A 10102-nucleotide genomic window follows, 5' to 3' on the forward strand; every position below is an offset into this window, starting at 1 on the left:
ACCAAGGCTGGGCCCCGGGCGGGACTGGCTGCCTGGGCTTGCTCAGGGGGCGCAGGCGGTGGAGGAGGCCGTGGACAGCGCTCTGGAGACCGGTCCGGAGAGATGTCTTCCGGGCCTGCGGCGTAGCCCTCAGATATCAGCCACGACCTGAGGCTTCGGAAGCTTCTGGCTTCTACCTGCTCAGGGGTCTGCTCCTCAGGAAAGTCCCAGGAAACAGCTTCTTTTCCCTCTTCTTCCTCATCACCAAGCTCGCCACACAGCTGCCCGGCCAAGAGAGGTGCAAGCCCCAGAGCCTGCAGTTGGCCCAGGGCCCCTGGATCATAGAAGAAGCGCTCAAGGGCAGCCACGACACAAGGGTGCCAGGCGCTGGCATGAGGATCCCGCAAGAGTCCCATCAGCAGCTCCAAACCACCAGCATCCCGCAGCCGGGCTCGGTTGATGGCCTCCCGGCAAAGTAGGCACACAGCCTGCACCAGGGGCTGCTGGGAGGCTGGGCCCGCCCCACCGGGACCTCGGCGTTGCTGGAGCTCACCCAGTAGCACCTCCACACCACCAGCATTGCCCAGGGCAGGCCGTACCAGGTCCTGGGCACACAGGTTGGCAAGGATCAGGATAGCTGACTCGCGGACTGTCCTTTTGGGATGGGAGGCTAGACTGACCAGTGGGCCTAGTCCTCCACCCAGACTTAGCTGCTCAGCACAGGCACGGGAGCAGCCTCGACTCAGCTCTAGGAGGGCACGGACTAGGGCCAAGGTCAGCGCAGGGTCTGGGGCAGCAGCCAGAAGCTCAGCCAGTGGGCGCACTGCTCCCTGCTGTGCCAGGGCCAGGCGGTGCTGGGGGGAGTCCGCCAGGTTGCCGAGGGCGCGAATCACGCTCTGCAAGCAAGGTGAGTCCTGGTAGGCCGTCAGGCTCTCAATGAGGAGGGGAACAGCACCAGCAGAATGGATGTCCGCACAGCTCTCAGCTTCCATGGCTAAATTGCCCAGGGCACGGGCCGCTCGGTTCTGGATGCTGTCTGTCTTCCCACACTCCAGAATAGTCACCAAAGACAGAATGCCTCCGAGTCTGCGCACTTCAGTCCGGCACGCCCTTTCGGTACAGCAGTCGGCTAGGATGCTAAGCACCAAGTCCAGGGTGGACAAGGATGCAGAGGAGGGGGAGGGGCAGGGGCCAGCCGAAGCCGCCGACTGGATGGACGAAGGGGCGGAGCCGGGGCCAGCCAGGGACGGGGCGGGATCCGCTGCAGCTGGAGATGCTCGCCGCAGCAGCACCAGAAGGGGGTGGAGCCCGCCGCGTGCCCGGAAGCGCTCGATTCCTCCCGCTGCCTTGACGTGGCGGGTGCGGAGAGCTAAGAGCGCACGGCCCAAGGGTGTCTCGTTGATAGCTGTGTCCTTTGTCCCACCTTGACCCTCCCTGGCCGCCGCCGTCAGCTGCGCGAGGCAGGAAGAGAGCGAGTCCGAGTCCGTAGGGGTTGGTTTCGCAGATGCCATCTTGGCTCAGGCCTAAGGCTGCGCCCCCGTCTGGCCTCTGTTCTGAGGGAGCAGAACTGGAACAGAGGGATGTAGCCAAGCACCTCCTCTCTGAGGCTTTTTCAATAGCGCCACCGCAGTTATTCAGCAAGTCGGAAGTTGTAGTTCTCCGTCCCGGGACTCTGACTCTTGCACAGTCGCAGAAAGCACTTCCAGGGCAGGAGTTATCTAATGGTTGCGCGAGCCCAGGCGGCGCGTGCGGTGCCTGCTCGGATATGCAGTCCACGCCAGCTTACACGCCCAGTCTTGCTGGTGCTTCTGGAGTTCCCAGACAGGCGACCGTGGAGTCTCAGTATCGTGCTGCACCTGGTGATGTGGGTAGGCCGCCCCAGGGTGTCTTCGCAGCGACCACCTTCTCCTTCCTGCTCGTCTCGCTGGTACTGAAGTCAGCTCTGAAGTAGAGAATCCCGAGCCGGGACCCAAGTGTTAAATACTTGAGGGCGGCGCCTGATTCGTCAGTTGAATGAGAGGATTAAACCATTCAAAAGAAACCATTGGCTGCCACTTCCTAGAGCAGGGTTGGGCAACCTTTTTGTGAGTGTGTGCCAAAACCAGCAAAATCTCTGACTCAAAATTCTTCTACGTGCCAACCCTAATTTTCTGAGAACATGTTACTCCTACTTGATACAGTGGGGCCTTGACTTACGAGTTTAATTCGTTCCGAGACCGAGCTCGTTAAGGAGCTCCTTAACTCAAATTACTCTGTCAACTCAAAGCAAAATATCTGCCGAATGACAGCTGGTATCTCAAAAAACTCGTTAGTCGGGACACTTGTAAGTCAAGTCCCCACTGTATCTTTTAAGGTGTACATGTGTGAAGAACCTTGAAAAAATAATAAAATTAATTCGAGCGACAAAAACACAGCACATAATGATGAAAAACACATCTATTTTTTAATGCATACATGCTACATAAAACTATCCATTTATCCAAGATGCACCCACACTGAACCGAAAAATAAAAAAGTTGATACCAAGAAAAAAACTGCAAATGGAAGACCACAAGAGAGGGCCCCGCATGCCAGCAAAAGTCACTGGCCCACCATGTGTGGGAAGCCGATATAGGGTTAAGCCTCAGACTGACCTGTTGGCAAAGTCACAAACAGGTCTTCCGAGTCTTAAACAACCCAATCTGAGAGGTGGCTGCTGATTTACACGCACTGTCATTTAAAAATAAAAATGGGGGAATTTGCCGGAAGCCGGTCCACCCTTGCTGCTTGACACAGTCGCTGCAGGGAAGAAACATCTGCACAGCATATGTTTCAAGGGACCTGGCATACATGGCATATGTTTGCTCTCCCTCTTAGCGCTATGTGTTTTAAACAGGACCACCTCCCCGAGAAAGGTTGTTTCCGAAAGGTGAGGATTTTTCCCTGGAGTTAGGGATTAACAGGATTTAGGAAGAGAATAAATCAGTGAAACCCCCTAGTGTTACAGAAATACCATGTACTACTTATGAAGAACTTGGACTAAGACTGTTGGCAATAAATTTGGGACTTGTTGGGCCCACATCCCCAGGAGTGTGCCCACCAGGGAAAGCACCAAAGCCTATACCCCTGGAGACCCACTGACACAGGGCAGTCCCAGGGAAGGCAAGCAGCGAGGCTGGGAGGACATAACCTTTACTGGGTAGGATAATCTCCTTCAGTCACTTCCTTGTAGCTCATCAGTAGAGCAGTGACCTTGGAATAGCCCTTATAATGGAACGCAGAGATTAAACTAGACAAGATTAAAATCAACAGAACTAGATAGAGACAGGATTTTTGGTAAAGGTCAGATAAGAAACTATGGAAATGAAGCAAGGAACTGTAGAAGGTTACCCAAAACATACCATGATGTGATTATAGAGGCATGCTTATAGGATCAAATGGTATAAAAACAGATGTAACAGGACAATAAAAGAAGAACCTGGCTATGATGATCAACTGAATGCTGCCTCTGTGTCATTCCTTCTTCACCGACTCCGTCCACACCTTTGGGAACCCCTGGACCATGCTGAGGCAACCCCCAGCATGCGTGCCAAACATGGCACGCTAGCAGCCCCTGCTGGCACGCGAAACCCTCTCCCACAATCCTCCATCCACAATTCCTTTCCCAACATCAACCCTTCCATCTCTCAGACAAACTCAATGTAGGTGCATCCTAGACAAATAAACAATCTCACACAACATGTATACATCAAAAAACAAATGTACCCCTCATCATCATACACCATGCCCCTGTCGCTCGAACTAAACTTATCATCTCTCTTTTTTTTTCAGTTTATATTTTTGAGTATTTTTTTCTTTTTTATTTTATTGCTTAAAGTATTACAAAGAGTATTACATAGGTCTCCTTTTTTTTTTTCTCTCTCCCCTTGACATTCCCCCAGGCTCCCCTACCCCTGAGTGTCTTATGTCCATTGGTTATGGTTATATGCATGCATACAAGTCCTTCAGTTGATCTCATACCCCCACTTCCCGGCCCCCAACCCTCCCCACCCCTCCAGCTGTAGTTTGACAGTCTGTTCGATGCTGCTCTGCCCCTGTATCTATTTTTGCTCAACAGTTTATAATGGTCTTTATTATCCATAAATGAGTGAGATCATGTGGTATTTTTCCTTCATTGACTGGCTTATTTCACTTAGCATAATGCTCTCCAGTTCCATCCATTCTGTTGCAAATGGTAAGAATTCCTTCTTTTTTTACAGCAGCATAGTATTCCGTTGTGTAGATGTACCCAGCACTTGTCGTTTGTTGATTTGTTGATGATAGCCATTCTGACAGGTGTGAGATGGTACCTCATTGTTGTTTTGATTTGCATCTCTCGGATGATTAGTGACTTTGAGCATGTTTTCATATGTCTCTTGGCTTTCTGAATGTCCTCTTTTGAAAGGTGTCTATTTAGATCCTTTGCCCATTTTTTGATTGGATTGTTTATCTTCTTTTTGTTAAGTTGTATGAGTTCCCTATAAATTTTGGAGATTAGGCCCTTATCAGATATGACGTTGGCAAATATGTTTTCCCACGCAGTGGGTTTTCTTGTTGTTTTGTTGATGGTTTCTTTTGCTGTGCAGAAGCTTTTTATTTTGATGTAGTCCCATTTGTTCATTTTCTCTTTAGTTTCAACTGCCCTAGGAGCTGTATCAGTGAAGAAATTGCTTTGGCATATGTCTGAGATTTTGTTGCCTTTGGATTCTTCTAGAATTTTTATGGTTTCCTGTCGTACATTTAAGTCCTTTATCCATTTTGAGTTTATTTTTGTGTATGGTGTAAGTTGGTGGTCTAGTTTCATTTTCTTGCATATATCTGTCCAATTTTCCCAACACCATTTATTGAAGAGACTATCTTGGCTCCATTGTATGTTCTTGCCTCCTTTGTCAAATATTAATTGAGCATATTGGTTCGGGCTAATTTCTGGACTCTCTATTCTATTCCACTGATCTATATGTCTGTTCTTGTGCCAGTACCAGGCAGTTTTGAGAACAGTGGCTTTGTAATACAGCTTGATATCTGGCATTGAGATCCCACCTACTTTGTTCTTTCTCAGGATCGCTGCAGCTATTCGGGGTCTTTTTTTATTCCAGATGAATTTTTGGAGAGTTCGTTCTAGATCTTTGAAGTAGGCCATTGGTATTTTAATGGGAAGTGCGTTGAATTTATAGATTGCTTTGGGTAGTATGGACATTTTAATGATGTTGATTCTACCAATCCAAGAACATGGTATGTTCTTCCATCTCTTTATGTCTTCCTCTATCTCTTTTTTCAATGTCCTGTAGTTTTCTGAGTAGAGGTCTTTTACCTCTTTAGTTAAGTTTATTCCTAGGTATCTTAATTTTTTTGGTGCGATGGTAAATGGGATTGTTTTTCTAATCTCTCTTTCTGAAAGTTCACTATTGGTGTATAGAAATGCCTCAGATTTCTTGGGGTTAATTTTGTATCCTGCTACATTGCCAAATTCATGTATTAAGTCTAGTAGTTTTTTGATGGAGTCTCTAGGGTTTTGTATGTATAATATCATGTCGTCTGCAAATAAGGACAGTTTTACTTCCTCTTTTCCAATTTGGATGCCTTTTATTTCTTCTTCTTGTCTAATTGCAATGGCTAATACTTCCAGGACTATGTTGAACAGGAGTGGTGAGAGTGGGCATCCCTGTCTTGTTCCTGTTCTTAGGGGAAATGGTGTTAGTTTTTGTCCATTGAGTATGATGTTGGCTGTGGGCCTGTCATATATGGCTTTTATTATGTTGAGGTATGATCCTTCTATTCCCACCTTGCTGAGAGTTTTTATCAAAAATGGGTGTTGGATTTTGTCGAATGCTTTTTCTGCATCAATTGATATGACCATGTGGTTTTTTTCTTTCAATTTGTTTATGTGATGTATTACGTTTATTGATTTACGGATGTTGTACCATCCTTGCATTCCTGGGATAAATCCTACTTGGTCATGGTGTATGATCTTTCTGATGTACTGTTGGATCCGATTTGCTAAGATTTTGTTGAGGATTTTGGCATCTATGTTCATGAGGGATATTGGCCTGTAATTCTCTTTCATTGTGTTGTCTTTACCTGGTTTTGGTATTAGGGTGATGCTGGCTTCATAGAATGAGCTTGGAAGTGTTCCTTCCTCCTGAATTTTTTGTAGTAGTCTGAGGAGGATAGGTTTTAGTTCTTCCTTGAAAGTTTGGTAAAACTCCCCTGAGAAGCCATCTGGTCCTGGGCTTTTGTTTGCTGGGAGCTTTTTGATGACTGCTTCAATTTCTTCCATAGTTATTGGCCTATTGAGATTTTTAGATTCTTCCTGATTGAGTTTTGGAATGTTGTATTTTCCTAGGAATTTGTCCATTTCCTCCAGGTTGTCTAGTTTGTTGGAGTAGAGCTGTCCATAGTATTGTTTAACAATCATTTGTATTTCTGTGGGGTCTGTTGTTATTTCGCCTCTATCGTTTCTGATTTGGTTTATTTGGGTCCTCTCTCTTTGCTTCTTGGTGAGCCTGGCTAGAGGTTTGTCGATCTTGTTTATCCTTTCAAAGAACCAGCTCTTGGTTTCATTGATTTTCTGTATTGTTTTTTTGGTCTCTATGTCATTTATTTCTGCTCTAATCTTTATTATCTCCTTCCTTCTGCTCACTCTGGGGTTTTCTTGTTGCTCTCTTTCTAATTCTTTGAGTTGTAGAGTTAGATGATTTACTACCATTTTTTCTTGTTTTTTGAGGTAGGCCTGTAGAGCTATAAACTTCCCTCTCAGGACTGCTTTCATTGTGTCCCATAGGTTTTGGATTGTTGTGTTTTCATTGTCATTAGTGTCCAGGATGTTTTTAATTTCTTCTTTGATGTCATTGGTAACCCAATCAATATTTAATAACATGCTATTCAGCTTCCAAGTGTTTGAGTATTTTGGGTTGTTTTTATTGTAGTTTATTTCTAACATTATGCCATCGTGGTCTGAGAAGAAGCTTTTTATGATTTCAATCTTCTTGAATTTGTGGAGACTTTGCTTGTGACCCAATATGTGGTCTATTTTTGAATATGTCCCATGAGCACCTGAGAGGAATGTATATTCCATGGCTTTGGGGTGAAGTGTTCTGAAGATGTCAATTAAGTCCATCTGATCTAGTGAGTCATTTAGGATTGCTGTTTCTTTGCTGATTGTTTGTCTAGCGGGCTTATCCAGTGGTGTCAGTGGTGTATTAAAGTCCCCTACTATGATTGTATTGTTGTCGATCTCTCCTTTGATATCTTCCAGGAGTTTTTTTATGTATTTGGGTGCTCCTGCATTGGGTGCATATATGTTTACCAGGGTTATATCTTCTTGTTGTATTGATCCCTTTAGTATTATGAAGTGGCCTTCCTTATCTCTTGTTATGGCCTTCACTTTGAGGTCTATTTTGTCTGATATAAGTATTGCTACCCCAGCTTTCTTTTCCTTTCCATTTGCGTGAAAGATATTTTTCCATCCCTTCACTTTCAGTCTGTGTGAGTCCCTTCTAATGAGGTGGGTCTCTTGTAGACAGCAGATGTATGGGTCATGTTTTTTTATCCATTCAGCCACTCGATGTCTTTTGATTGGAGCATTTAGTCCATTTACGTTTAAAGTTATTATTGAAAGGTACTTGTTTGTAGCTATTTCTATTTTTTGTATCTGTTTTCTTTCTTAGCTTTTTATGTCTTCTTTTTACACCAGTTCCTTTAGCATTTCTTGCATTGCTGGTTTGGTGGTGATAAACTCCCTTAGCCTTTTTTTGTCTGTGACGCTTCTTATTTCTCCTTCAATTTTGAATGATAGCCTTGCTGGATAGAGGATTCTTGGCTTCAGTCCCTTGCTTTGCATCACTTTGTTAATTTCCTTCCATTCTTTTCTGGTCTGATGTGTTTCTGTTGAGAAATCATTTGATAATCTAATGGGAGATCCCTTGTATGTAACTTTCCGTCTCTCTCTTGCAGCCTTTAAGATTCTCTCTTTGTCCTGAACATTTGCCATGGTAAGTATGATGTGTATCGGTGTGGGTCTTTTTGGGTTCATCTTGTTTGGGACTCTCTGTGTTTGTGTGACTTTTTTCTTCCCCACCTCAGGGAAGTTTTCTGATATTATTTCTTCAAGTAGGTTTTCTAACCCTTGTTCCTCTTCCTGTTGTTCTGGCACCCCTATTATTCATATGTTGTTTTGTTTCATGTTGTCCCATAGCTCCCTTAGGCTCTCCTCCTGTCTTTTCATTTTTTTCTCCAATTGCAGTTCAGTTTTGGTGTGTTTTGCTTCCCTGTCTTATAATTTGCTAATTTGTTTCTCTGCTTCTCCTAGTCTACTGTTGAAACTTTCAATGGTGTTTTTTATTGCAGCTATATCACTCTTCATTTCTTCTTGATTCTTACATAAGTTATTGATTTTTTCATCCATTTCTTCTTGAATCTTGCAGAAGTTGTTGATTTTTTCCTCCATCCAGTTTATGCCCTCTAGGACCCTTAATCTGAATTCTTTTTCTGACATGTTGCATGCTTCTGTTTCACTTAGCTGCTTTTCTGGCGAGTCCTCCTTTTCTTTCCTTTGGGGGTTTCTTTGTCTATCCATATTTGATCTCACTGAGAGATCTAGATGTTGAGTCATTCAGGGGCTGCTCCTTGGGTGGCAGTGGCTCCTCGGGCTGTGGTTGCTCCTCTGGCAGTTGTGGTAACAGCTGCTTCTCAGTTGGCAGCAACTCCTCTCGTGGGTGCTGTTCACAGCTGTGGTGGCTCCTCTGGCTGGTGGGGGGAGGCTTTTCACACAGCTGCTGTTCCTCAGACTGAGGGTATGCTGATCATGAGGCTGCTGTTTGTTTGATGGGGGCGGGCTACACATGCAGCTGCTACTCCTTGAACTGGGGTGGACAGCTCACATGGCTGCTGATCCTTGATGGGGGCTGGCTGCACACTGCTGTTGTTCCTCTAATGTGGTGGGATGCTTGTGGGGCTACTGCTCCTTGGACTTGGACAGGTTGATTGCATTGCGCGGCTGCTGCTCTTCGGATGGGAGATGGGCTGCTTGCATGGCTGTTGCTCCTCGGATGGGAGTGAGCTGCCCGCGTGGCTGCTCCTCCTCAGATGGGGACAGGCCACTCACCCGGCTGCTGCTCATCGGACAGGTGCAAGCTGTGTGTGGCTCTGTTCCTCGGAACGGTGCATGCTGTGCAGGGCTGCCTCTCCTCAGAGGTGGGCAGTCTGCTCGTGTGGCTGCTGCTCCTTGGACTGGTGCAGGATGCGGGCTGTGCACAGCTGCTGCTCCTTGGATGGAGGCGTGCTGCACAATTCTGCCACTCCTCAGACGTAGGCAGACTGCTCATGCGGCTGCTGCTCCTCGGACGGGTCGGACAGCTCACGTGGTTGCTGCTCCTTGGACGGGGGAGCAGGCCGCTCACACAGCTGCTGCTCCTTGGACAGGGGAAGGCCACATAAGTCTGCTGCTCTTAGGCCTGGGGCAGGCTGCTCACGGGGCTGATGCTCCTGGGACAGGAGCGTGCTGCTCACGTGTCTGCTGCTCACGTGGTTTCAGTGCTCTGGACTAAAGCGTTGGGCTGGTCAGAAGGGAGCATGCTTCAGAACTCACAGGTACCTGCATCCGGGGTGCTGGAGACTCAGTGACTGTGGGACCACAGCCGAGGTATCAGGTCCCTGTCAGGGGTGGCTATAGAGTCCCAGGTGTTAGCTGAGGGCACCCTGGGTGGAGGTGAGGCTGGGCTCTCAGTTACATCAGCTCTCCCCTTTGAAAAGGCGAGGCCTCTGAAGAAGAGCTGGCCTCCTGGTCCTGTTTGCAATGGTAGCAGAGGCTGCCTAGTTAGGATAGCCCAGTTAGTCTGCCCCCGAAGGTCCTGCAGGGTCTAACTGTGCCTCATTCACACGCGCACACACACACACACACACACACACACACTCCTCTTTTACACCCTCGCTGCCACCTTCTTCCTGCCTCTGTAGCTGGGTCTAGGGTGTAATTGACTCGTTCGTTAATGAAATTTCCTCTCCTGGTGTCTGGTTATGTGGCTTGCTCTCTAGCACTTTAGCCAGGCAGGATAAAATTCACCTTAACAAGACATGACCCAAAGGGAACAAAGCATGAATGTACTCA

The 10102-nt window shown here is 46.8% G+C and overlaps 1 pseudogene; it reads right to left on the reverse strand.

Moving 5' to 3' along the window:
• The window catches only part of LOC102253392, a 2829-nt pseudogene extending 1315 nt beyond the window's left edge, over positions 1–1514 (reverse strand).
• Positions 1515–10102: the final 8588 nt, after the last annotated feature.

The sequence above is a fragment of the Myotis brandtii genome, unplaced genomic scaffold (genome assembly GCF_000412655.1).
Source record: "Myotis brandtii unplaced genomic scaffold, ASM41265v1 scaffold31, whole genome shotgun sequence".
NCBI lineage: Eukaryota > Metazoa > Chordata > Mammalia > Chiroptera > Vespertilionidae > Myotis > Myotis brandtii.